The following is a 26973-nucleotide window of genomic DNA, read 5'->3' as shown; positions in this document are numbered from 1 at the left end:
TATGTCAGAAATGTCGACACAGATAACATCCAATATGGAAGAACAGGAGGCACGTATTTCAGAAATGTCGTCACAAATGTCATCTCAACTGGAATCACAGGAGACACGCATAACATCCAAGATGGCATCTCAACTGGAATCGCAGGAGACACGCATAACATCGAAGATTGAAGCACAAGAAACGCGTATTTCAGAAATGTCGACACAGATTACAGAAAACGTGGAAGCACAACTGAAAGAACAAGATACACGCATAACAGTACAACTCGAAGCGCAAGAGGCGCGTATATCATCAAAACTCGAAGCGCGCATGGACGAGAAAATAACGTAGTTTGAGGAAAAAATCGAGGCCGGGGTGGATGCTTTGAGAGGTCGTATACAGGACTTGCTTTGGTAAGAAAGCGAATAAAAACATATCACTGTGTTGATCCCATATTACACCAAGTGTGCTGGTAACGAAGGCTTCTTTAAAGTTGAGCTCCTTTGAAGTTTGGCATTCTCTGAAGTCTGGGTGGTGCCATTTGGATAAAGGAAAGTTGCCTCGCTTGAGTGCAGAAATTACTTCAGTTTTTACTGTGTTCAAGGCGTCAACGTCGTCAGCTCCACACAACATATCGTCCACATAGAAAGACGACTTTACCACATGAGCACCAACTGGGAACTCGTGCATGTATTTGTCTGCCAAATAGTGTAGGCTGCGCAATGCAAGGTATGGCGCTGAAGCTGTTCCATATGTGACGGTATTTAGCTTATACGTACGGAGTTCTACATCTGGCGAAGCTCGCCAAAGAATATAATGGTATTTACGATCATTATTATTCAAAAGTACTTGCCTGTACATCTTTGTGACGTCTGTGGTTATCGCGGCGTATCGAAACAAGCGAAAACGTAGCAAAAGTATGTACAGCTCTGTTTGAATTGTTGGTCCAACTAGTAGTAAATCATTTAATGATTTTTGCGATGTCGTCTTACATGAAGCATCGAACGCAAAACGAAGTTTTGTTGATTCGCTGCTGGGCTTAAAGACACAATGATGTGGTATGAAAAAATGAGATTCATCTAGAATCGGGTTTGTAACAATGGACATGTGACCGAGAATTTCGTATTCGGCCATAAATGATAGGTAATGCGATCTAATATCGGGCGATTTTAATAGCCGTCTCTTGACCGACATGAATCGACGACGCGCTGTTTCGAAAGAGTTTCCCATACAAGTAGGACTATTTTTGAAAGGCAGACATACGGTTATGCGTCCAGTGGCATCATGAAAAGTGTTGGCTAAAAAGTGGTCTTCGCAAATGCTGTGCTCCGGTTGAATTTGCTTGTGTGGTGCGTTGACAGCTTCGAGTTTCCAAAGCTGCTGTAATTGGTCGTCGATGGAGTCTTCGTATGACATCAAACAAGTAGATGTATTCGCTTGACGCTCTTGCTGATATCGGCCAGACACGATCCACCCGAACAACGTTTTTTGTAATGTTGGTAAATTAGCTCCTAACCGGATTTGGCCAACTGCAAGCGCTTCGAAAGATGCCTCTGTCCCAAGCAGGAGATCAATGCGGCGTGGTTTGAAGAATTCTTCGTCTGCCAAAGTTGTGTTGCGTGGAAGGTTCCATCTCGAAGTATCGATTTCAGCATCCGGTTGGTAGACGATGTGAGTTGTAATGCCGAATTGTAGGGACAAATTAAAGTCCGATGTCCGTGACTTGACGGTTGTAGTTGTGCGTGCCTTCAGGTTTGTAAGTGAGTTTCCGATGCTACGTATTCCAACGTGGTGTTTTTCACGACCAAGGCCAAGTTTTTGGGCGAAGTCGTCCGTGATGAAATTCACTTGCGAACACGAATCAAACAAAGCCCTGCCGAGTATGTACTCACCGGTTGCGTGCTTGACTAGAACCATTGCCGTTGCTAGTATTACTTGCCCGCTTTCCGACGTTCCAATATGTGAATGTGTTGCAGCTTGCGAAGAATGCTGTTCGGCATAAGATTGAGGTCTAAAAGTAGCGTTTGTTGGTTGCCAAGTTGGTGCAGCAGACTGCGAAATATGCGTGATGGGTGTTGGCTGCTGTGTCGATGACGTGGCTTGCGATGAATTGCCATGATGTAACATCGTGTGATGGCCTTTTTTGCATATTCGACAGCGACTTTTTGATGGACATTGAACTAATCTATGCCCACTGCCAAGGCAGTTGATACATAAGTCATGCGTTTTCATTGTATCGAAGCGCTGATTTGAAGTCATCTCCTTGAATGTAGAGCAACCAGTGAGTCTATGTTTAGAGCTGGCACAGAGAACACAATTGGAACTGGATACAGCAAACGATGATTGCTGGTTGCTATTCGTCCCACGATAATGCTTGCCAGATTCTGACTTGCGTTTGACTGACGAATCAGATGAATGTAAAAACTGACTGTGGCGTTCTAAGACCTGCGAGCATTTGGACCAAGTCGGAAGGGATTTGTAGTCGAGGGACTCGTTCCATTTATTGCGAGTCTGCTGGTCACATTTGCCCATAACTATATAAATCAACATGGCTTGCGCAATTTCGGAGCTTGTACCCAGTTATTCCAGCGAGCTGTAGATAGCGGATGCTTTGTCTACGAGACTTCTCAACTGCTGAGCGTTCGACTTGTCTGCTGGCTGCAGCGTAAAAAGTGAGGCGATTCCTTCTAAAAATATCAAAGTCGGATTGTCAAATCGTTCTTTGAGTCTGTCTATTGCCTTGGGATAATTCTCACTGGTTACTTGAAAGGCCTTCACTGTTTCTAGGGCTGAGCCTTTCAAGCAGGATAAAAGGTATTTAAAACGCTCTATATTTGATAGTCGAGACTCACGTGAGATAATTTGAGTGAAAGACGCTATAAAGTTCTTATACTCAGCGTAGTCTCCACTGAAGGTAGGCAGCGACAACCTTGGGAGATGCGACGAAGTAACGACAGGTGCAGGTGTACCCGTATCAGTATAATTTACTGTGGTATTACCATCATCCCCAAGTCGTGCCTGTATGCTGAGCTTTACAGCCACGTAGCTGTCTTCTAAGTCAGCTCGACCGTTATCGGAAGGGTCTAAATCTTCTATATCTGCTTGCACGGAAAGTGCTTGTTTGAAGTAGGACTCCAAAATCCCTAGTCGACATTGGAGTTCGGCGTGCGCCGGCTTTTCATCCGTATCTTTAATTGCCTTTATAATGGATTTTATACGTGAAATATTTCGTTTAATATTGGAGCGCTTGCGTTTACATTCTTCTAGGGACATGGTGACTTGCGACGTGGTATACGACCTGAATGATTGTTCAGTTGTCTGCTGGGTTGTGCTAATATTGGTTGCGAAGAAAAATGCTGCTAGTCAAGTGATGACGTAGGCAGGGCAAGCGAAAATTACGAAACGAGCAGAGCAACGTCAGCTTAGACGTGGGTGTATACGCTAGCGGCGCAGCAATCAACAAAAAAATTATTTGCAATGAACCGCAACAGCGAATATGAATGCAAACTCAAATAATGCAAAAAGGTGGCTGTGACAAAAATAATAATTTTATGCATACATACGATTTCCAAAGGGCAGTTGATAGCGGCAAACGGTTTACATGTACAGATGATTATTTGTATACAGTGCTGCCGATTGTCCACGGGAAATGTACAGCACAATTACGGCCGATGAACTGCTGACTGCGGGGTCGGCGGTTGTTGTTGTGATGTTCGACGGTTGATATCTCCCAATCTGGACTATGAAGTTGCACACAAGCTCCATGTTTGGGCGCCAAAATGTTGAACCAAGGAGGATTTTCCTGGGTTACACGAAACTTAGGTAGTGGGGGTGTGCGATTGTTTACCAGTGAGTATATACTTGCCAGCGAATATACTATATAGCGACTAAATTACAACGACGAACCGTTCACGTTAAGATGATGATTTGTAATGATTTATTGGAAAACAAATTGTGTAGGTACAACCAAAAGCATAAGTGAAATTGAGAATGAGTGCAATAGTTAATGCTTAATGTTAGGTGTGTGTGTGTGTATGAACATGTTTACAAAGAGTGCGTTTAGTATAAATTGAGAGTAGTTAGCAGCTACTTAATAAGTGTTTTTAATATTTGCTATAAATGCTATTAGGGTGATCCAACACCCTTTTAAAATACTCATTAGCACCTTTTCTTTGATACCCATATTGTACAAACGCATTCTAGAGTCACCCCTGGTCCACGTTTATGGCGATATCTGGAAAAGGTGTCCTCCTATAGAACTTAGGCCCACTCCCTTTAAATGGCGTCCATCTATAGAACTATGGCCCACTCCCTCTTAAAATACTCTTTAATACCTTCCATTTGATACACATGTCATACAAACACATTCCAAGGTTACCCTAGGTTTATTTTACTACGAGGTGATTTTCCCTTATTTTGTCTCCATAGCTCTCAACTGAGTATGTAATTTTCGGTTACACCCGAACTTAGCCTACTTTACTTGTTTTTATATATTATTAAATATTTATTTATAGTTTTAATTATTAGAACTTTCAGATATAAAGTAGAATTTTAAAAGAAAAGTTAATATCTTTACAGTACATAAGTAAATTATGTCAACATTCAACTACAGTAATGATATGGTGCAACAAAATACAAAAATAAAAGAAAATTTCAAAATGGGCGTGGCTCCGCCCTTTTTCATCTAATTTGTCTATGATACTTTTAATGCCATATGTCGAACAAAACATTGTCAATCCTTGTGAAATTTGGCAGAGGCTTATATTCTAAGACGATAACGGTTTTCTGTGAAAAAGGGCGAAATCGGTTGAAGCCACGCCCAGTTTAAATACACAGTCGACCGTCTGTCCTTCCGCTCGGCCGTTAACACGATAATTTGTGCAAAAATCGATGTATCTTTACCAAACTCAGTTCACGTACTCATCTGAACTCACTTTCTATTGGTGTAAAAAATGGCCGAAATCCGACTATGACCACGCCCACTTTTTCGATATCGAAAATTACTAAAAATGAAAAAAATGCCATAATAATATACCAAATATGAAAAAAGGGATGAAACATGGTAACTGGATTGGTCTATTGACGCAAAATTTAACTTTAGAAAAAAACTTTGTAAAATAGGTGTCACTATCATATTAAGTAGACGAAAATGAAAAAGTTTTGCGGGGCGAAATCAAAAGCCCTTGGAATCTTGGAAGGATAACTGTTCGTTGTATTACATACATAAATAAATTAGCGGTACCCGACAGATGCTGTTCTGGGTCACCCTGGTCCACATTTTGGTCGATATCTAGAAAGCGCCTTCAAATATACAACTACCACCACTCCCTTTTAAAACCCTCATTAATACCTTTAATTTGATACCCATATCGTACAAACACATTATAGAGTCACCCCTGGTCCACCTTTATGGCGATATCTCGAAAAGGCGTCCACCTATAGAACTAAGGCCCACTCCGTTTTAAAATACTCATCAACACCTTTCGATTGATATCCTTAATGTACAAACGCATTCTAGAGTCATCCCTGGTCCACATGGCGATATCTCAAAAAGGCGTCCACCCATAGAACTAAGGCCCACTCCGTTTTAAAATACTCATCAACACCTTTCGTTTGATATCCATATTGTACAAACGCATTCTAGAGTCACCCCTGGTCCACGTTTATGGCGATATCTCGAAAAGGCGTCCACTTATAGATTAAAGGCCCACTCCCTTTTAAAATACTCATTAAAACCTTTTAATTGATACTTATGTATATTGTTACGAATATTAGCAAAACTAAGGGGTGCTGCTATCTCTAAGCCGATGCTAAGCAGTGACGTGAATTCACATCAATAATTCAATCATTATGTATCTCCATAAACGAAACAATAATTGCGTCTACACATATGTACCATGTACGTATACGAGCAGCGGAGAGTCAATGCACAAATACATACATATATCTGAGATACTCCTGAAAGTATGCAATGAGAAAAGCTATAAAATCGTGCAGTTGTAGTTACAGCTGAGGAGTTTGAGAGCTAATGGCAACTAGTAGATTCTGGAAGCGCCTAGAAGATGCTAACGTTGAAATCAGAGAGCATATAAGGCAGCAAATGTAGAGGCGCTGGAATTCAGTTTGGGTTGAGCTATCAATCAGTTGTTGATTAAGCCCGCAATCTGGCGAGCAATAGTAGAGTTTCATTTGAACTATCAATCAGTTTGGTTGTTAAGCAAGCTAGTTACAAAGTATAAGTGTTATTGTGAAGTACTTCAATAAAGGCTATTTTTCCATTATTCAATATTGGAGTTCTTTATTCAACAGTTTGGTGATTCGAACTTAGCAGAAGGGCAAATAAGAGGATTTGCCAGTAAATTCGTTACAATTGGTGTCGGAAGAGGAATTGTTGAATAAATTCCAGAGGACAAAAAGACATGGCAAAGTTCAATGAATTGAAGATCCAGCAACTGAAGAAGGAGTTGGAGAGCCGTGGATTGAATACAAGCCGCGTTAAACTCGAACTTCAGGCACGGCTACGAGAGGCAATGGAAGCAGAAGGAATTGATGTGGATGAGTATTTCTTTTATCCTGATGGGGTCGAGACAACAACAAAAATTGAATAGAAAAACGTAACATGGCAGACAGTTACGAGCACAGACTTGAGCATGATTTTGGCCGCAATATCTGCACAAACATCGACAGTAAAAGAAATGTCGTCAGAAATAACATCGAAGATTGAAGCACAAGAAACGCGTATGTCAGAAATGTCGACACATATAACATCCAATATGGAAGAACAGGAGGCACGTATTTCAGAAATGTCGTCACAAATGTCATCTCAACTGGAATCGCAGGAGACACGCATAACATCTAAGATGGCATATCAACTGGAATCGCAGCAGACACGCATAACATCGAAGATTGAAGCACAAGAAACGCGTATTTCAGAAATGTCGACACAGATTACAGAAAACATGGAAGCACAACTGAAAGAACAAGAGACACGCATAACAGTACAACTCGAAGCGCAAGAGGCGCGTATATCATCAAAACTCGAAGCGCGCATGGACGAGAAAATAACACAGTTTGAGGAAAAAATCGAAGCCGAGGTGGATGCTTTGAGAGGTCGCATACAGGAGTTGCACCTAAATCGCCCAGCTGTTTCAGCAAGCAATAGGAAGGTAAAAACTCCATCCTGTTCCTTTCGAGGTGTTTAAGATTCAGTTTGAGAAGGCCGCAGCAGTGAACAACTGGAGTGCTGAAGATAAATTTTCTGCACTATTCGTGGCATTGAAAGGATCTGCTGCTGAAATCTTACAGACTATTCTCGAGGGAGAGCGGAACAACTACGAAAAATTGATGGCTGCTGTAGAACGACGTTATGGAAGCGAGCATAGAAAACAGATATTCCAAATTGAGTTACAAAACCGCTACCAAAAAGCAAATGAGACATTCCAGGAGTTTGCTTCAGATATTGAAAGATTGGCTCATCTTGCAAATGCGGACGCACCCGTGAAATACACCGAGAGGGTAAAAATCCAGAGTTGTATAAATGGCATACGGGACGCCGAAACAAAGCGAGCCACATACGCAAACCCAAAGCCAACATTCGCAGAAACGGTGTCACAAGCTCTGATTCAGGAAACAGCGTCGCTTCTGTGTAAGCCAGTTTTCAAAGCACGCCGTGTGGAAGTAGAAAGGCCAGAGTGGGTAGATGCAATATTGGAGGAGCTGAAAGGATCGCAAAAGCGGAGTGAAAAAGTTATCAAATGCTTCAAATGCGGGAAGTTTGGTCACATTGCACGTCATTGCGATCTTGGTCCTAATAGTTCCAATAATATGGGTGGCCGTAAACGCAAAGCTGGAGGAGATGAGCAAGAGCGAGTAGTAGGTAGAGATCGAGAGCTAGATCCAGCTATTGAATGCCCTGTGATATCTGTGTTGCAAATTTGTAGAAAATCGAGCAGCCTTACCGTCAGAGGGAATGTGGATGGTAAAGAACGTGTACTGACTGTATATACGGGCGCATCTCATTCCATGATCCGATCTGACTTGATCAACAGGAGAGTAAAACCGTTACCTGCAAAGTTGCGTACGGTCACTGGCGAGTATAACCAAGTTCAGGGAGAAGTGATATGTGAAGTCTTGATTGGAAAGGTCACGGTTCTACACAAATTCGTTGTGGCGAAGATCGTTGAAGAAGTCATATTGGGAGTGGACTTCTTGGTTGACCATGACATCAAGATCGATATGCAGAGAAGGGTGATACGTTATGAGAACCAGGATATACCACTTAGCTTCAAATTGGAGAAAGGGTTCAGTAGTAATCGAGTACTGGTGGAGAAGACTCGACAAAAACCACGGAAGTCAAAGGCAAAGGTTAATAGGTCGAATGGGCCAAATAAAGCAAAATCAAAAGTACCTGAGAGAGAAACGCTGGCATTGACAAAACCTAATAGACGCAGCAAAACGAAGCAACGAGTTTCCGAGAAAGAATGCGAGGGTAGTTTCAAGCCGGAGCGCACTACTCTTGCGAAACGTGGGAACGATACTGATTATGCGAAGCCAATCCGTCAAGCGCAAGCTCTACGAAGTAGTTCATTAGCCAAGCAACAGAGTGCGACTGAACGATCCAGGATAATGAGTAGTAAGACGAAACACAGGTATGACAAAGCAAATAATTTGGAATGTTTCCGGGAGGGAGATTTAGTACTGCTATACAACCCTTACCGGCGGAAAGGTGTTCCATCTAAATATCGGTGCAGTTGGGAAGGCCCGTACAGAGTTGAGAAGACGATCAGTGATGTCATCTACCGCATACAAGCAATTGGGAAATCACGAAATAGAAGAGTGGTACATTTGGCGATGCTAGTAGCGTTTAGATCGAGAGATTTCTCTAATCAGACTCAGGTGGAGGGCAGTATTACGAATATTAGCAAAACCAAGGGGTGATGCTCTCTCTAAGCCGATGATAAGCAGTGACGCGAATTCACATCAATAATTCAATCATTATGCATCTACATAAACGAAACAATAATTGCGTCTACACATATGTACCATGTACGTATACGAGCAGCGGAGAGTCAATGCACAAACATATGCATATATCTGAGATACTCCTGAAAGTATGCAATGAGAAAAGCTATAAAATCGTGCAATTGTAGTTGCAGCTGAGAAGTTTGAGAGCTAATGGCAACTAGTAGATTCTGGAAGCGCCTAGAAGATGCGAACGTTGAAATCAGAAAGTATATAAAGCAGCAGATGTAGAGACACTGGAATTCAGTTATAGTTGAGCTATCAATCAGTTATTGATTAAGCACGCAATCTGGCGGGCAATAGTAGAGTTTCATTTGAACTATCAATCAGTTTGGTTGTTAAGCAAGCTAGTTACAAAGTATAAGTGTTATTGTGAAGTACTTTAATAAAGGCAATTTTTCCATTATTCAATATTGGAGTTATTTATTCAACAGTTTAGTGATTCGAACTTACAATATCGTACAAAAAAATTCTTGAGTCACCCCTGGTCCACCTTTATAGCGATATCTCGAAAAGACGTACACCTATTGAACTAAGGCCCACTCCCTTTTAAAATACTAATTAACACTTTTCATTTGATATCCATATTGTACAAACGCATTCTAGAGTCACCCCTGGTCCACGTTTATGTTGATATCCCGAAAAGGCGTCCACCTATAGAACTAAGGCCCATTCCTTTTAAAATACTTATTAACACGTTTCGTTGTATACCCATATTGTACAAAAGCATTCTAGACTCACCCCTGGTCAACCTTTATGGCAATATCTCGGAAAGGTGTCCATCTATAGAACTAAGGTCCACGCCCTTTTAAAATACTCATTAACACCTTTCATTTTATACCTATATTGCACAAACGCATTCTAGAGTCACCCCTGGTCCACGTTTATGGCGATATCCCGAAAAGGCGTCCACCCATATAACTAAGGCCCATTCCCTTTTAAAATACTTATTAACACCTTTCGTTTGATTCCCATATTGTACAAAACATTCTAGAGTCAACCCTGGTCCACCTTTATAACGATATTCCGAAAAGGCGTCCACCTATAGAACTAAGGCCCACTCCCTTTTAAAATACTTATAAACACTTTTCATTTGATACCCATATTGTACAAACAAATTCTAGAGTCACCCCTGGCCCACCTTTATGGCGATATCTCGAAAAGGCGTCCAGCTATAGAACTAAGGTCCACGCCCTTTTAAAATACTCATCAACACCTTTCATTTGATACACATATCTTACAAACAAATTCTAGAGTCACCCCTGGTCCACCTTTATGGCGATATCTCGAAAAGGCGTCCACCTATAGAACTAAGACCCACTCCCTTTTAAAATACTCATTAACACCTTTCATTTGATACCCATATCGTACAAACAAATTCTAGAGTCACCCCTGGTCCACCTTTATGGCGATATCTCGAAAAGGTGTCCACCCATAGAACTAAGGCCCACTCCCCTTTAAAATACTCATTAGCACCTTTCGGTTGATACCCATATTGTACAAACGCATTCTAAAGTCAACCCTGGTCCACGTTTATGGCGATATCTCGAAAAGGCGTCCACCCATAGTACTAAGGCCCACTCCTTTTTAAAATACTCATTAACACCTTTGATACCCATTGATATATATATATAAATATATATACATACATACTTTATAACACTAACACTAATATTTGGTGTGTAACATAACCGTATGTCTAAGTAGAGAGTAAGATGGTAAATTTTAATAAACTGTTTTTAGTCTATTGCCAACCTTGCTTGCGTTCACTTATTCACCTCTGCCAAATACATATCAGTTTTGGCGAAGAGTACAAAGAAAACAAGTAAGAACGGGACTGTCTTCGGCTGTGCCAAAGACTTCATACCTTTCATGAATGGGGCTGAACAATAATCTTATCCCGTTCGTAATCTCCGAATAATCGGATGTATAAGATAAGAAATATATAGTGAACAGATCTACATACCTTAACGATTTTTAAGATAAATATAAAATAAAAAACGGGTAGGTACTTTGTGTGAGGATGCAAAGTTTCAGGTTTTTTGTGGTCTGCGTGTAAAAACTATGACTACGAATCACGTATTTCAAAAATATATGACGAAAACGTAACTATTTGATCAAATTTGATGAATTTTGAAGATTCTAGCCGTAAAAAAGGGGTCAAAATGACAGTTTATATGAAGTATATAATATATATACGACCGATCTCTATGATTTTTTCAGACAACAATATATGCTATATACGTAAGCATTTTGTGAAATTTGAAGCTTCTAACTGTTAAAATGGGGCAGAAATTGCGCAAAGTTTCTTATCTGAACAATCGGTTGTATGAGATATATACTATGTGTACCACCGATCTCAATGATTTTTTCAGACATCAATATATGCTATACACGTAAGCAGTTGGTGAAATTTGAAGCTTCTAGCTGTTAAAATGGGGCCGAAATCGTAAAAAAAATATATATATACTATATATATATACTATATATACCATCATATATATATTATATATATCACCGATCTCTATGATTTTTTGACACAACAATACATACTATATACGTAAGCAATCGGTGAAATTTGAAGCTTATAACTGTTAAAATGGGAAAGAAATTGCGCAAAGTTTCTTATCTGAACAATCGGTTGTATGGGATATATACTATATATACCACCGGTATCTATGATTTTCTCAGACAACAATATATGCTATACACGTAAGCATTTGGTGAAATTTGAACATATCTAAACGATTTTTAAGATAAATATAAAATAAAAAATAGGTAGGTAATCTGTGTGAGGATGCAAAGCTTCACGTTTTTTGTGGTCTGCATGTAAAAACTATGGCTACGAATCACGTATTTCAAAAATATATGACGTAAACGTAACTATTTGATGAAATTTGATGAATCTTGAAGCTTCTAGCCGTAAAAAAGGGGTCAATATGACAGTTTATATGAAGTATATAATATATATACCACCGATCTCTATGATTTTTTCAGACAACAATATATGCTATATACGAAAGCATTTTGTGAAATTTGAAGCTTCTAACTGTTAAAACGGGGCAGAAATTGCGCAAAGTTTCTTATCTGAACAATCGGTTGTATGAGATATATACTATGTATATCACCGATCTCAATGATTTTTTCAGACATCAATATATGCTATACACGTAAGCAGTTGGTGAAATTTGAAGCTTCTAGCTGTTAAAATGGGGTAGAAATTGCGAAAAGTTTCTTATCTGAACAATCGGTTGTATGAGATATATACTATATATTGAACCGATCTCTATGATTTTTTGAGACAACAATATATGCTATATACGTAAGCAATCAGTGAAATTTGAAGCTTATAGCTGTTAAAATGGGGTAGAAATTGCGAAAAGTTTCTTATCTGAACAATCGGTTGTATGAGATATATACTATATATACAACCGATCTCTATGATTTTTTCAGACAACAATATATGCTATATACGTAAGCAATCGGTGAAATTTGAAGCTTATAGCTGTTAAAATGGGGTAGAAATTGCGAAAAGTTTCTTATCTGAACAATCGGTTGTATGAGATATATACTATATATACAACCGATCTCTATGATTTTTTCAGACAACAATATATGCTATATAAGTAAATATTCGGTGAAATTTGAAGCTTCTAGCTATTAAAATGGGGCTAAAATTTGCGAAAATATATATATATATACTATATATATATGCTATATATACCACCATATATATACTATATATACCACCGATCTTTATGATTTTTTCAGACAACAATATATGCTATATACGTAAGCATTCGCTGAAATTTGAAGCCTCTAGCTCTTAAAATAGGGCAGTAATTACGAAAAGTTCCTTATCTGAACAATCGGTTGTGGGGGATATATACTATATATACGACCGATCTCATAAATTTTTTCAGGCAACAATATGTTCAATATACGAAAGTATATGGTGAAGTTTGAAGCTTCAATCTGTTAAATTGGGTAAGATATTACAAAAATCCTCTTTTTCTGAAAAATCGGTCGTATGGAGGATATATGCTATAGTGGTCCGATCCGGTCGGTTCCGACAAATGTCTAATCGGACACCCAAATACACCTGCTCACCAAATTTTATCAAGATATCTCAAAAATTGAGGGACTAGTTTGCATACAAACAGACAGACGGACAGACGGACAGACGGACAGACGGACATGGCTAAAACAACTCAGCTCTTCAACCTGATTATTTCGGTATACTTAATGGTGGGTCTATCTATTTTCCTTTAAGGACTTACAATTTTCGGTTTCGTGACGAACTTAATATACCATTTCATTTTCATGAAAGGTATAAAAAAAACCGCGTGCGTAGCTAAATTCCAAATAATTAATAGAATTAATTTAAATGCGGTATACAATAAAAATAGTGAAATACGGACTTTAAAAAGTTAACTGTTGTAATTCTACTCATTAGCTAACATTTTTTTAAAGAAAATGCAAGTTTAATATACTAAAAGTGATAAAGACAAAGTAATTTTTTTTAGAAAATAAAAATGGCTGAAAATGCAGTGGCATTAATTGGCTCTATAGAAGCATATACCTTAGGCGAAGATTTCGCCCTATATGTAAGCCAGGCATGCTTAACGAACGAAACGATATCATTTCGTTACGATAATCAACGTTAATAAACGAAACGAAGTCATTTCGTTTCGTTTATTAACGTTAAGAACGCCAAATTTCGTTTCGTTTATTAACGTTGATTATCGTAACGAAATGATATCGTTTCGTTCGTTAAGCATGCCTGATGTAAGCAGGTTAAATCACCTGCTGTCGTTAAATAAAATAACGAGTGATTCGGACAGTGTCTTTTTTAATAAGCCTTGGAGGCACAGACTTGTACAAAACATTAAAATCAGTGTTAGCTCCAAAAAGTGAGAAAGCTTATACGTCCAGTCAAATTGTAACAAGACTAAAGGAACATTTAAAGCCGAAAAAGAACATTATATTTGAGTACTTTAAATTTTTCAAAAGGGATCAAAATGTTTCAGAAACGATTGCTGATTTTATTGTAGAGCTCAAACAGTTAGCTCAAGAGTCCGAATTTGGCGCATTTTTGGACAGAGCATTACTCATCAAATTTGTTTGTGGTTTAAGCAATCATAAAATTCAAAATCGACTACTGGGCGAGAGTAAGTTGGAGACTTTTGACAATGCATGTCAGTTTGCACTGGCCATGGAGAGCCTAGTGCTCATAAGTATTAATGAGAGCGGGTGCAGTACATAAGCTGAATAGCTAGGACGAGAAGCAGCGCAAAGTACAACATAATGCTAGGAAAAGCAGAGAACCGAAGTTGGTGTATGGTTTAAAAACCGTTCCACAATTATTTTCAAAAATAATTGGTGAAATATTGAAAGGTCTTAGGAAAGTTCAAGTATATTTCGATGATATTCTCGTAGGTGGCAGTGACCTCAATGATTGTAAAAACAACTTAAGTATGGTACTTGATAGGTTGATGGAGTATGACGTAAAGGTAAATTACAATAAATGTCAATTTTTTGAAACAGAAATTCAATACCTTGGGTATGAAATAAACGAAAGTGGCATAACCCCGTCAAATAAAAAAGTTGAAGCGGTTGTTCGTGCACCACCACCCACAAATAAGCAACAGTTAAAATCATACTTAGGTATGGTAAATTATTATTGCCATTATTTGTATTGAATGAACTTACGGAAAACGGTGTTCAATGGCACTGGTCTGAAAAACATCAGGAAGCTTTTGAAAGAAGTAAGAAGTTAGTGTTGGACATAGGTGTATTAGCTCATTATGACCTCTCAAAACCTTTAGTGATGTCTTGTGACGTATGGTGTAGGCTGTGTTTTATCTAACGTTATTGATGGTGAATAACGCCCTACTATGTTCGTGTCAAGCACATTAAAAGATGCAGAGAAGAACTATTCACAGCTTCATCATGAAGCATTGGCGATTGTTTTCGCAGTCAAAAAGTACGGATTGCATTTTACAATTGAAAGTGACCATCAGCCATTGAGAGAAATTTTTCTGACAAAAAAGATCTACCAGTAGTGGCTGCAAATAGATTACAGAGGTGGGCAATTTTTCTGTCCATGTACGATTATACAATCAAGTATAAAAAAGGGTCACGAATGCGTCATGCCAATGCACTTTCAAGACTGCCTTTGCCGGAAATTACAAACGAAGAGGATGATAGCATAAATATTTTTAATTTAGTGCAAGAGCTACCGTTAAAGTTAGAGGACGTACGAGAAAATTTGTAGAAAGAGGCAATATTGAAAAGCGTATACAATTTTGTAGCAAAAGGTTGGCCAAAAGTAGTACGACAGAAGTATATGAAGTTTTATGCAAAAAGATTATCATTAGGAATCGAGAGAGGGTGTATATTTTATGGCGAACGATTAGTTGTGCCTAACAGATTAGTGCCACATGTGCTACAACTTCTGCACATTGAGCATGTGGGTGTAGTTCGAATGAAAGCTTTGGCGAGGACTTATGTCTGGTGGCCTGGCATAGATGAGGATATCAAAAGTTTTGTTAAAAGCTGCGAGCCGTGCGCAAAAAGTCAGAACGTTTCCCAGCCAATTCTAACGTATTGGTCAAAACCATCAGGTCCATTCGAACGAATACACTTAGATTTTTGTAAAATCGATGGGGCTATTATTTTTGTTATATTCGATACTTTTCTAAATGATTAGCTGCGAAGGTTCTAAGGAATACACAGGCACATATTGTCATCGAAGAACTACGATTATTATTTTCAACATTTGGCTTGCGGAAGCAAATCGTAAGCGACAATGGCCCTCCATTTGGTTCGAAAGCTTTCATAGATTTTTGTAGGAGTAACGGTATTGAGTGCTTAAAGTCGCCACCTTATCACCCACAATCCAATGGAAGCGCAGAACGGGCGGTACAGACATTAAAAAGTTCTCTTAAGAAATATCTTTTAGATCCACAAATTAAACATAGATCTTGGAATTTCTTAAGTATCTTACAACACCGACTACAACGACATGTATATCTCCAGCAGAATCCATATTGCAGTATAAGCCCAAAACTCTATTGGACTTAGTTAATCCAAATATAAGTAATAAGAGAACTGTAAACGAATCTAAAAGTAATGAGAAAGAGAAAAAGTCTAGTAAAACTAAAAGTAATGATGTGCAAGATGATAATATATCGAAATGTCCAGAATTTAAACCTAACGAGAGTATTTTGTATAGAAATGTGTTGAACAACTATTGTAAATGGGAAAAAGGAAAAATTGAAAAGAAATTAAGTAGGGTAAGATATCTCATAAATATAAATGGTAAAATCAGAGTTGCTCATGTAAATCAATTAAAAAAGTCAAATTGTAAATTTGTTAGATTTAGTCCACATGTAAAAACGTATGTCAAATTATCTAAAAGAAGAAGAACTGAAAGCGATAACGATAAATAGGAGTTTAAGATTAGAAGATCTGAGCGCATTAAACACAAGAATTTAACTCAAAGCTAAAGATTCCAATCTGTGTATAATATTGAAATAAACATAATAATGTATATATATATATATATATATAATCTCTAGTTAGTATTATATATTATTTTTCTATATGTATCTAAAAGCTAAAATCGTAAGTTGGGTGTTAGGTTTACTTACTTTACAAATATATGTACCTAGTAATGTATTACTCGGGGAGGATTGATATATATATATAAATATATATACATACTTTATAAGTACTAACACTAATATTTGGTGTGTAACATAACCGTATGTCTAAGTAGAGAGTAAGATGGTAAATTTTAATAAACTGTTTTTAGTCTATCGCCAAACTTGCTTGCGTTCATTTATTCACCTCTGCCAAATACACATCACCCATATCGTACAAACAAATTCTAGGGTCACCCCTGGTCCACCTTTATCGCGATATCTCGAAAAGGCGTCCACCTATAGAACTTAGGCCCACTCCCTTTTAAAATACTCATTAACACCTTTCTTTTGATACCCATATCGTACAAACAAATTCTAGAGTCACCCCTGGCCCACCTTTATGGCGATATCTCGAAAAGGTGTCCTCCTATAGAACTTAGGCCCACTCCCTTTAAATGACGTCCATCTATAGAACTATGGCCCACTCCCTCTTAATATACTCTTTAATACCTTCCATTTGATACACATTTCATACAAACACATTCCAAGGTTACCCTATGTTTATTTTACTACGAGGTGATTTTCCCTTATTTTGTCTCCATAGCTCTCAACTGAGTATGTAATGTTCGGTTACACCCGAACTTAGCCTACCTTACTTGTTTTTATATATTATTAAATATTTATTTATAGTTTTGATTATTAGAACTTTCAGATTGCCCTACATTAATTTTATCCTCGCTTGCTCGATTTTTTTATACTGTTTGCATCCTTGGGTATTTTCAAATATAGACATACATTTTTTTTTAATCAACTTTCCTTTTTATTTGATTTGTGGTTTTTATAATTTTGTACTTTTCGGGGTTTTGCGTCGGTGGAGATCCGTTTTCTGAGATAGTATACTAGGGTGTACTAGGGTGTTTGAAAATATAATTTTTTTCTCTTCGGTAAAATTTTTTTTTTTTTTGCGTACCGACAGTGAATGTCGGAGAAGGAGAAATAGGTCGATAAAAAGTTGTTGGAGGATTGGGTAACCTCGACTCCCATAGGCGTCTAACTAGGAGCCGAGCGCGAGCCCTAGGAAACCAAATAGCTGGTTCTGTTTTTAACCAAATTGACACGGGTATAACGAGGCCCGTTGACTTTGTCCCTACGGACTATTTTAATAGGTGCGCGTGGCGGATTTTTGGATCTTTTGGCCCTGAGCGCCCGCTGAGGGTCTCTGTCGCGAACGGTGTGTCATTTAACGAGTTAGGTAGTAGTTTGAATTTATCCCAAAAGCGCTTCAATGAGCTAACGGTCAGTCATAATACCGGGCGAGATGCCAGCGGTCCTCCCATGTGGAAGAAGCTTGACCTTGAGAAGTGGCAGTGGTACCACTAAAGGTATAAGCGTCAAAAGCTTTATCTTTGGGGTGGAGAGGATGCGCGGGCAGCATAACATTTCCTTTTACCAGCTTTTCACGGCCTTTCATTGTCTGGTTTCCGACGCTGCCTTGAAGTGGTATTGGCAGGTCCTTGAGGACCATGCAGAGGAGCCCGACTTCGGCTACCATGAGCTGAAGGCCGAGCTGTTCAGCCGCTTCAAGTCCGCTGAGTCCGACTATGAAATAATCCGTGAAACAATGGAGAGGAAACAGCTGTCCGCGGAAGCTTTCGACGACTTTTATGCCGAAGTCCACAATATGACATTCCGTTTGCGGAAGAGGATCCCTGAAAAGGAGTTGGTTGGCATCATCAGGCGCAATCTTAAACCGTTCCTGGCTAACTTGACCTTCGCCTTAAAATGGACTCGTTGGCGGAGCTCAAGTCGGAATACAAGAGAGCCGAAAAACCTATTAAAGATAACAAAAGTAGGCCGAGGGTCGTAAATGAAATCGAGTTTGAACAGCCAGATGAGTTTGGAGGTCAGAAGATAGAAGCTTTTAGTAGGAAACCCCAACCTCAATCCCAATACCAATCCCAGTCCCAACACTAAGCACAATCCCAATCTCAACTTCAGCACCAAACTCCTGCAAATCCCATTAGTGTTCGCCCTTCTGTCAATACGTCCGTCTTCAAGTCCACTGTCATCTCTATTTGTGCTTCTCCCTTCCACTTAATGTTGTGTTTTTCATGCGGTATGCCGGTGGATCACTTTGTGAAAAACCCGGCAGAAGTACAAAAACCAAATAAATGTTCGTGTTCGTTCCACAATATGGCCTGTTTTGCTTATGTTAGTGATTCGTTCTTTTGTGTTTTTAAACCGAAACAGGGAAACCCCAGGCTGGCGTTGTTTACCGGGGACTCCGGGCAAACCGGCAGCAAAATTATAAAGATTTTGAGTACGGAAGAGGTAGATTATAGAGTTGAAAAGGTAGAGGGAAAGTTGATAAAGCGCGAGGTAAATAGCTTACACCAGAGAAAGGTAGAATATGAAGAAGCTACGAGAAGGATTTTTTGTGAAACAATAAATAGTAATAGGAAGAAAAGAAATTTTAAGAAAATAGAGAGAATGCGTGAGAATAAAAGATATTTTAAGCGGCTGAAAAATAAAATAACTGCCACTACAGTGACGGTAAAATGGTTATAGATTTTTTGCCAAAAATGAAATAGGAGGTCATGAGGTCCTTGCTCTCTTGGACTCAGGGGCGAGCGCCAGCTGCTTAGGAAAGGACACAGCTGCACTCCTTCGGGAAAAGGAAACCTTGATCATGCGAACGGGAGGAAAGCGCCGTTGAAGGCGTTATCTGTGGTATGGGATAACTCCACTAGGGATTTATAATTTTTAACTGATCCAGACCTTCAACAAGAAGTCTATCTAGGCATGGATTTTTGGAATGAATTTGGTATGAGTGTGGTGAGTAAGGGTGTGAGTGCGAATGTTGCCAGTGTGGCGGAGCTCGTGCCCACCGAGGGTGACTTGCCATTCGACGGGGTGCAACATGTTTCAACGCCGGATCAAGAGGCGATGTTGGAGCGCGGAGAGCCCAGTTCCCGTCCTTCGCGGTATTAGGGTTGGTCAGACCGACAAGGAAGAGCATGTCATGGAGGTGACCGATGAGAATCTGCCAGTAAAGCAGCGCCATTACCCGATTTCACCAGCTATTCAAAAACTAATTTATGGCAAGTTGGATCGTATGATAAGCTTGGTAGTGATCGAGCAGTCCAATAATAATTGGAGTTCGCCCGTATCGCTAGTCATTAAAGGCACTAAAAACCGTTTATGCCTAGACACTAGGAAGGTCAACGAAAGGACGATAAAGGACGCATATCCTTTACTCCATATTGATGGAATTTTGAGCCGACTACAAAACACGAGATATATTTCCACAATCGGCTTGAAATACGCATTCTTTCAGATTCCCCTTGAGAAGAAGTTCCGCAAAAAGACTGCCTTTACTGTCCCTGGCCGAACCCTATACCAATTCACGGTCATGCCCTTCGGGTTGTGCAATGCAGCACAACGAATGTGTCGTCTCATAGACAAGGTCATTCCGGCCGCTGTACGTGAATGTGTTTTTGTTTATTTGGATAATTTTTTAGTGTGTTCTGAGAATTTTATGTCACATATGTGTATGTTGGAAAAGATCGCTCGGTGTCTTCGCGAGGCAAAGTTGACTTTTAATGTAGAAAGGAACAAGTTTGTTTTAAGGAGGTACGATATTTAGGGTGCGTAGTAGGGGATGGTTGTATAAGGACAGATGCCAATAAAGTGGTGGGTGTGAGGGACTTTCCAGTTCCGAAAACCCCGAAGCAACTACTACGGTTCCTGGGCATGTCGGGCTGGTACCAACGTTTCATACAGGACTATGCGACAATTGCAGCTCCGCTGCACGACTGCCTCAAGAAAGAGAAAATCAAAAAGTTTGCAATGACGGACGAAGCAACAAAATCATTTGAAACTTTAAAGCAGAGTTTGGTTTCTGCACCGGTGCTCACACATCCTGACTTTAATCGCCGTTTTTATATTCATTGTGATGCATCAACTGATGGAGTGGAAGGGGTTTTGTTTCAACTGGACGATGACCAAAACGAAATACCGATTGGATACGTTTCCGCAAAACTTAATAGGGCGGAGAAAAACTATAGCATTACTGAACTTGAATGCTACGCCGCGATCGTGAGTGTGAAGAGATTCCGACCTTACGTGGCGGGAATCCCGTTCACCATCATAACTGATCATGTCAGCCTCAAATGGCTCATGAATCAGACAGATCTTTCTGGGAGGCTGGCAAGGTGGAGTTTGAAACTCCAGGGTTATGATTTCGATATCCAACATCGAAAAGGTGCACAAAATGTGGTTCTTGACACACTCTCAGGAATGCACATGGACGAAAAACAGACGAATGACAGAGCCATAGACGTGTGTCTCGAGTCACCGTGCTTTGAGTCGGAGGAGTATACGGAGTTGAAAAAGACGGCGACCGAGAACAAAGACAAGTTACCGGATTTGTGTTTATCGGACGGTTACGTTTACAAACGGACGCAATTCGACAGGTGGGATGGTCTTCTAGCTGACCAGACCTGGAAGCTGTGGGTTCCGTCGGAGTCGCGACCGGGGCTGGTAGAGGCGTCTCAAAGCTCACCGTCCGCTGGTTATGGTGGCATCCACAAAACATTATCTCGACTACGTCACAAATACTACTAGCCAGGAATGGTCACCGATGTATACGCTCACGTAAAAGGCTGGGAAACTAGGAAAACTAACAAAACTCAAAACGTTTTCAAACAACCCATGATGGGAAAAGAAAAGCTCACAAAGCGACCTTTCCAACGTTTGTTTATTGATTTTATGGGTACCTATACACATCCTAGTGATGGTAATGTGTATTTCTTTGTATGTTTAGACCTTTTTTCAAAGTTCGTATTCTTAAAACCAATGAAAAGGGCAACTTTAACTCAGGTAGTAAAGTTTTTAGAAAAAGATGTTTTTCATGTTTTCGGCGTGCCAGAATACGTGCATTCGGACAATGGAAAACAGTTTGTTTCTGAGATGTTCGGTAATTTTTAGAGAAATATGGCACAAAACATGTATAAACCGCCTTCTACTCTCCTTAGGGTAACGCTGCAGAGAGGGTAAACCGATCTGTCCTACAGATCATTAGATCATTTATAAAAGAGAATCAGAAAAATTGGGACAAATGTGTCAGTGCAGCGTTACACATTCAGCCATCAACATATCGCCATACTACGCCACTTTCGGTATGCCTATGATACAGCATGCTGCATCATACGAGCTGAAGTGGGCCCATGAAAGAAGCCAAAAGGTTTACGAAACTAGAAGTAGGGATGTGACGTTCAAAATAGGACAAGTGGTATATCGCCGAAACTTTAAGCAAAGTTCCCAAATGGACAATTATAATGCCAAGCTAGCCCCGAATCCAACTAAATGTAAAGTTTTAAATGTAATCGGGAATTCGATGTATGAACTTGGCGATAGTAGTGGGAAAAAATCGGCGTATACCCCGCTAAAGAAATTTTTGCAAAATAGTTTAACGTTTTGGCGTAATGCTATTACGCTTGTTCTATGTTATTTATTTATTAATTGACGTAGTTTATTTATTCATTTATTGATATATTGTATTTATTAATTTATTGACGTGTGTGATTATTTTATCAAACTATTTTTATTTTTCTTGAATTTTTTATTTATTTGATTAGTTTTGCATTTATTCAAATTTTTTATTTATTTATTTATTTAACATATTTTTTTTCTACTTGACTATATGATCTGTGATATTTTATTTTATTTGATCCTTTTATTTTATCTTTTTTTATTACCAGTGATATTTTATTTTATAGTTTTTATTAAGTTTTATTATCTGTGATATTTTATTTACTATTAGCTACGTAGAGCAGTATCTGTGATATAGGATTAAATAGATTGAGTAATGAATGGTATCAACCCAGTGTTAGTCTGTAGTTAACGGAATTAAGCAATGGCAGTGACGCTAGGCCCGGCATTGAGTCGTGGGTTGAGGCCACACGTTGGACGGGAAACGAAATGTTGCAGGCTGCGTTTGAATTTTTTTTACGCACACGCTCCATAGTGCAGGAACCATCGGCGGTTGTGAGCCTGTAACGACAGCTTTTCATCATAAGCACTGGTTCAATTGAATGGCAGGATGTATCTGTGACTACATGTGATGTGTCCAGCTTCGTGTGTTGCAGCCAAGACACGAACTAAATGTACCTGTGTAGGTGTTAGTTTGTGTAAGAGTTTAAGTGTATGAATGTATGATCAGTGTGAGCATTCCTGTTTTACTGATGGGTTTTTCTCCTTTTACAAACAATTGTATTGGATCAAATTGAATTTCAATCGTATATTATTATTTTATTTTGATTATTTTAAAAATAAATTTTAAGCGGTTTTTTTATTTATAGCTTTGGGTTACATTCGATAGATTAGATAGCTTTAGGGTGGTAGGGAAAATTATAGCTGGCTTTAGCCAACATTCGTAGTATATATGTATGAATAGCATTTAACCTTCCTTCTTTCTTGAATTTGACGGACCAAAGTCAGGTTTGGGGCACTATGAGTAGATAGGAGTCAGCACAGTGCCCACGGTGCAGTGCAAGTTGAACTACAGAGGTAGGGTAGACTCCACCTGACGGGACAGGCCTTCACCTTTTTCTCCCCTTATGCTTTCCCCCTTCTAACTTTTCCTATCACGGCTATTTATATCTTTTTTCAGCTTTTTCTTTCTTTTTTTCTCATCATGCAGGTATGAACCACCAATTTGTTCACGTCGCTGCCCACCACCCAAACAGTCAGCCACGTAACTCTCTACACATGTAAAGGGGCAATTGGATGGAAATGGGGTATGTCCCCTATGATAGTACATTGGATATACACGGCCATAATTAGGCCAATATTGCTATAACGGGTGGCGGCCCGCCCTGAATAAATCCTCGACGGTTCCCGCTCTTCAAAAGGTGCAAAGATCTGCACTACTATGCATAAGCGGGGCCATCCGCACAGCGCCAACGGAGGCTATGAATGTAATACTGAATATCTAACCATAGATATAGTAGGCGTAAAATGTGCAGCATGTGCAGCTATTAGGCTGAAATCCTCGACAGATTCTGCATACCAGGATGGACAGATTTCTGCAAACCAACTTTAACAAGGGATACGAGATATTAATCCCTGAGAGGGAACAGTGGGTGAATGACCCTGATTGACCCACTGCCAGCATTCAGATCTATACAGATGGATATAAACTGGATAACAGGGTCGGAGGGGGTGTCTATTCGGAAAGATTGGAGATACAAAGATCGTTTCGCCTTCCGGATCACTGTAGCGTATTTCAGGCCGAGCTTGCGACCTTGGGCAGGAGGCAGTCTCTCAGAAGCACATTTATATTTTCTCAGAGTGTCCAACAGCACTGAAAGCCATTGACTCTGTCACAACTAATTCTGTAACTGTAGTAGGCTGTCGCAGATCACTTAACGTGATGGCTGAACAGTTTACCCTGCATCTGGTATAGGTTCCGGGACATACCAGGTAATGAGATGGCGGATGAGCTTGCAACAAAGGGTACCTCCCTTCCACTTTCGCCACCCTGGAAGAGTTTGGGTATGCCGCTCAAACTGCAAGCTCAAGATAAAGGAGGCTCTACTGATGGAAGCGGGAGCCAGGTGGAAGCATCATGATATATGCCACACGGCAAAACTCACATGGCCGGAATGGAACGAGAAGAGATGGCGAGAGCTTCTCACACTCCGTAAGAGGGATCTTTCCTTAGTTGTAGGTCTTCTCAATGGTCACGTTTGTATTGGGCCGCATGCGGAAAGGACTGGCGCTCCATTTAATGATTATTGTAGAAGCTGCGGCAACGAAGAGGAGCCTGAAACTGTTAGGCATCTACTCTGTGAATACCCATCGCTCGGTAGAAGAAGGCAACGTTTTATGGGCAAGATATTTCTCGTAGATCTGACTGATATAGCTGAGGTCAATACACGACGCTTAAATAGCTTCAAAAACTCATCGAAGTGGTTTGATTAGGAGACTAGGATGTGGATGTGGATGGCAGCTACTTGAACCTAACCTAACTTAACCTAGTTTATTTAGTGACTCATTATTACAATGACTCTTTCCAGACAATTTCTTACAATCTAAGTCTTCAATACATAATCCTTCCAAAGACTTTACTCGACTCTACGCCACATATGCGTGTCCCTCCTCGAACTCCAAAATATTTTTATGTCACTTCTACCGGACTGTATTTAATATTTGTTCCAAATATGAGCCAAATCGGACATCATAGATCGCTTTCTATTCATGTATGTATTATGCGTTCCAAATATGAGCCAAATCGGACCATAAATACGATTTTTTGCATATCTCGATCCTTGCACCACCTAGCGGCGATTATTCTTCATAGGTCTCTTTCTATTCTTGTATGTATTGTGTTCCAAATATGAACCAAATCGGACCACAAATACGATTTTTTGAAATATTTCGATCCATGCGCCACCTATCGGAGTTTTTTACCTTATTATTGCATTGTCATCGGGTTCTGAAGTATATTCCAAGTTTCAAGCTTGTAGCTTATCAGGAAGTTACTTAAATTTCAATTACAAAATTCGTGCCGGCCAGCTAGCCAGCCTGTCAAGTTAAATAAAACCGTTAAAAAAAAAAAAAGTTCATAGACCCATAGCGGTTTATCATCAGCGATCCACACATTTAAGGCATGACGTTTAGCGCATCAGGCCATCAATGCACTTCGCAAGTTTATATTTATAACTCGTGTTCTACTGTTTGTTGTTTTTGTTCTTTACCACCGTCAACTGAGTGCTCCAATCAGGTGCTATTATCTCATTAGACGAGGATTTTTGTTTCAGCCCATATGGGGTTTCTCTAAGCTCTTGCTTTTGTTAGAATTCCTGGGTGCTTTTTCCGGAGAATGAAAGTATTTAATGATATGTTTGGTTTTACTGGTCTGTAAATAATTAATTATTATATTGATTTGATATCTTCAAGACCAAATTTGTTATTAAATATTATATTAAATTATTATACATAGAAAATGAATAAATTAGAAAAAAACAAAGTTTATAGACCGTTCAGCCGACTATTTCAAAACCCATGACGGTTTATCATCACCGATCCACACATTGGAGGCTTGATGTTTAGAGCTTCAGGCCATCAACGCACTTTTCAAGTTTCTATTTATAACTTGTTTTCTACTATTTGCTGTTTTCAATATTTACCACCGTTAATTGAGTGCGCCAATCAGGTGCTATTGTCTCATTACACGGGGATGTCTGTTACAGCCCATATGGGGTTTCTCTAAGCTCTAGCTTTTGTTAGAATTCCAGGGTGCTTTTTCCGGAGACTGAAAGTATTTAATATAATCTTTCGTTTTACTGGTCTGTAAATAATTAACTGTTATATTAATTTGTTGTCTTCAACACCAAGTTTGTTATTTTTGTAAAATGTATATTTTACAAGTTATATTATATTAAATTAATATACATAGAAAACGAGAAAATTAGAAAAAAACGAAGTTCATGGACCGTATAGCCGACTATTTCAATCATCAGCAATCCACACATTGAAGGCTTGGCGTTTAGCGCATCAGGCCATCAATGCACTTTGCAAGTTTCTATTTATAACTCGTTTTCTACTGTTTTTTGTTTTTATTCTTTACCACCGTCAATTTAGCGCGCCAATAAGATGTTATCATCTCATTAGACGAGGATTTTTTTGCAGCCCATATGGTTTTTCTTTAAGCTCTTGCTTTTCTAGGGTGTTTTTCCGGAGACTGAAAGTATTTAATGGTATCTTTGGTTTTACTGGTCTGTAAATATTTAATAATTATACTAATCTGTTGTATTCAAGACTATGTTTGTTATTTATGTAACATGTATATTTTACAAGTTATATTATATTTTACAAGTTATATATATTATATATATATAATAATAATCTATTATACATAGGGAACGAGTAAATTAGAAAAAAACAGTTTCTCTTAGAAAAACCATAATAATTGAATATTCAATTATTATAAGCCGGCGTTAAGCTCCTAAATTCTTAAATAAGTATTAATTAATTAAATTAAGTATTAATTGAACATAACATTAAACAAACAAACATAAATATTTAAAACTGGGCCCGAGTTTACAAAGTTTCTCATTCGCAACGAAAAAGAATATTTCCAAAAACAAAATCTTCACAACACACAAATTAATATAGAGACAGATTGTCTCAATTGTGTTGTTACTGTAGAAATGAGATAAACTGAATTAAGCAAGGAAACAAATACAAGCAGGATAGCCTAGTGGTTAAGGCAACTGCAGTTTCGCCGTGTGAACCACGGTTCGAATCTCTGTTAAA

Source organism: Eurosta solidaginis, chromosome X, assembly GCF_040869045.1.
Source record: "Eurosta solidaginis isolate ZX-2024a chromosome X, ASM4086904v1, whole genome shotgun sequence".
NCBI classification, from domain to species: domain Eukaryota; kingdom Metazoa; phylum Arthropoda; class Insecta; order Diptera; family Tephritidae; genus Eurosta; species Eurosta solidaginis.
The sequence above is the reverse complement of the archived record's forward strand: the minus strand, read 5'-3'. Positions refer to the sequence as shown.